Genomic DNA, 3,346 nt, shown 5'->3' on the forward strand with positions numbered 1-3,346 from the left:
ATAATTAAATGACACATTATAAGAACATTGTATATAGAAATGAAAAGAAAAAGAAATAATAAGGAGGTCATAGAATAATTAAACCAATAAAGGATGCAAGGAAAAGAAAGAAGTAAATAGATAATAAATCATAATGTACTTTATCAAGAGGAATATAAGATAAAATGTGAGAATTAAATTGAAAATAATAAAAAGGGACAGATGAGAAGCATGAATTAACTGTTATGTGATATACTATGAGGGTATACCAATTCGGTCGATGTGATTAAGACAAACCATTTCCCATGAATAGTAAAGATTTATGAGAGTAATGTGCATTGTACTTATTGTGTGTTCAGATACGAATGCAATTATGTTTACAATGCGTGGTATTTGCTGTGGGAGTTAATACAAAGGCGACTGCGATTATAACAGCTCAAAAAATTGAACGATGATTTTCGGGTATTTTAGGATTTTATTTTTTTAAAAAGGGGACAAATTGCAAGAATTTTGAAGGAAGAAGGGGAATATGAAAGCAATAGGGGGCTAGGTTGTAAGGATTTTAGATAGGGAAGGGAAACTTGGGAATTTTTAAAAAGAAATCAGAAATCAACGGCTTCCATCTATCGCCAAGATTGAATGGCCCCAAAACCATATATAAATTTCCCTTTATTGGCTCCTTCAAACAGAAAAAACACTAAGGAGAAATAAAGATGGCGTGAAGCGAGATCAGTGTGGAAGGATGAAGGAGAAAAAGTATCTACCGTGTGCGAAAAGATGAATTATCGTCAATCTAGAGGGAAGGAGATGATCACCAGTGAAGGAGGGAGGAGAAGAACCTGATTGAGGAGGAGGAGAAGAAGAAGAAGAGGAGAGCGGTGTTGGCACGCAAAAAGGAGTGCCCTAAAGACCATCACTCATCGGGCATTTAGAGGTAAGATTGGCGTAGTGCCAGCCACCGATCCCCTATTTTGTTTCTGTTTACAGTTATCTATTTTATTCTTCGGATTTAAATAATTGTCGGTTTGAAATGTTGTGTTTATGTATGTATATTTATATATGTATATATATATAAATGTATGTGTAGTTGTAGATATGCATATATGCAGTATATATAAATATATATTCGTGTTAGTGCAGATACATATATATATATATACAATAGATGTGTATGCATTATATATATGTGCAGTGTTTATATTTTCATGTCCGTATATATATATATGTGTGTGTGTGTATTTATAGTTAAGTACATATGTAGTACTGATATACGCATGTTAGTGTGATTATATATATGTATACATTAGGTATGTGTGTGAATTGTATATATAAATATATATATGCAGTGTTTATGTATTTGTGTCCATATATATGCACATATATATTTGTGCATTTGTAAATATGTATATATGCACAATATATATACATGTTGGTGTAGATATATATAAATACAGCTGAGTATGGGTGCATGTTGTGTATATATATATTATACAGTGTTCATGTACGTGCAGTCGTGTATATATATATATATACATATATAAATGTGAGTCTACATGTGTGTATATATATGAATAGATGTAAAAAATACTAAATAAAATTTAGGTTTTGGAATTTTTGAAAAAAAAGAAAAGGAATGTTGGAGGCAAGTTCTTTAGGAAAGTAATCTTACGGGAGAATTAAATTGGAAACAAATTGATGGGTGAAATTAGAATAATAGTGGTTAGATTAAAAAACATGTAAAGTCAAGTGAAGTTAGGTCCTAACACAAAAGGATTGAGATTTTCTACATAGGTATGAGTGATCTAGAGAGAGGAGAGGATGAGAAGAACAATAGTGTAGGAAAAATTTTGAGGTTTTGGTAAGGAATTTTGTTTTTTTTAAACGTCTTAAGGAGTATTTCCAGAAAATTAAAATAATGAATCTGTAATTTTATATGATTTGCATGTTTTATGTTTGGTAATTATAATAAAGTGAATTGTTCTTGATTTCAAGCATGCTATTTGGATTATAAGCACTTGGTGATTTTTGTATAAATAAAATAATATAAAACTGGTAAGGTTATCTAGAAAATAAATAAATAAAAGAGAAAAGAAAAGTAGAATGAAGCCTGAATGGTCCGAAATATGTATGTATCTGTGTTCACATGCATATTATATCAAATGTCGTGTTAGTCTTTCTATTTCTGAGGGGTATTTGTTTTCTCCTCCCTTATCTAGTCTGGAAAGACGTGAGAGGATTACTTTCTGTGGATGACGATGTACCCTCTAACGAGTGTGGTGACACAAATATTTGTTAGGGGTCACCTTTGGCTAAGTACCGTCGTAGCTATAGAATATCTGATAGAACCACTAAGGTCGATACAACCGTGGTCATAGTCGTACCATGGTTTGGCATTCCAAAAATGTGTCTGAGCAAATTGTCGTTATCTGATCTGATCTGGTCATTACACATGCTTAATTGAACATCTGTATTTGTCCTCAGAGATAGAAGTCATAACAACTTCGCAAAGCATGATATGAAAATTTGAGCATTTAATAATTTGTTTGATTTTCTCCATTGTTGAACATGATTTTTGATTTTGTTTTATATGACTATGGCATGATCTTTTCTTAATGAATAATTTTTTTTTATAAAGTAAGATAGAACTCTAACGTGACCTAATAGTAAGTAGTTATGATATTATTATTCACTTTTTAAACCTTATGATATTATTTAAATACTGTTTTTCTTACTGAGCATATGGAACTCACTCTTTCCATGCTCTCCCCCAGATGAGGAAGATAGTCAGGAATCGTTCGCTGACTTGCCCCTTCAAGTCTATGAGGATCCTATGAATCTGCAAACCTTTAGTGCATGATTGTCTCTGCACTCTGATGAGTCCAATAGCATAATGATAGATGTGACCCTTTTTGTATTTTGAGATTTTGTATTTTATAGCCACTTCTAGCCTCAGTTATATGTATATTTGGAACTCATATATTTTGTAAGGGATTTTATTAATTTACTTTGCTGTAAATAATTTCTATCATGCACTTGTAATTTATTTTTGTATCTGACGCCTTCTTGGCTTAATTAGTATTTAGCATGTCTCAAATGGTATCAGAGTAGTTACGCGGACCAAATTTCTTACGACTGAGGCTGTAGGTAGAAAGACCGTTAGGATATCTAGGAAAATGAGTCATCTTTTCTAAAAATTAGACCACCAACTTGTGTCTTCCTTTTTTTTGTAGGAATGACCTAATTTTTTTAACTGTCTAGGTTCACCCCTCTTATGGTCACCTCTGAAAGTCGTAAAGGTAGAAAGTTCCTAAAAGACCTTCGTGCCGATATTTATGATCGGGTTGCGATGCTAACACCCAACTCGTAT

The 3,346-nt window shown here is 32.2% G+C and overlaps 1 long non-coding RNA gene across 1 annotated transcript; it reads left to right on the forward strand.

Annotated features, from left to right (window-relative positions):
* The first annotated feature begins 398 nt into the window (after positions 1–398).
* Positions 399–3,051, forward strand: LOC148266847 (uncharacterized). The gene is made up of 2 exons (XR_015817496.1): positions 399–913; positions 2,751–3,051. It is a non-coding gene; the product is annotated as an uncharacterized LOC148266847 (long non-coding RNA).
* Positions 3,052–3,346: the final 295 nt, after the last annotated feature.

This window comes from Carica papaya, chromosome 3 (genome assembly GCF_054855325.1).
Source record: "Carica papaya isolate Zhongbai chromosome 3, ASM5485532v1, whole genome shotgun sequence".
Lineage (NCBI taxonomy): Eukaryota > Viridiplantae > Streptophyta > Magnoliopsida > Brassicales > Caricaceae > Carica > Carica papaya.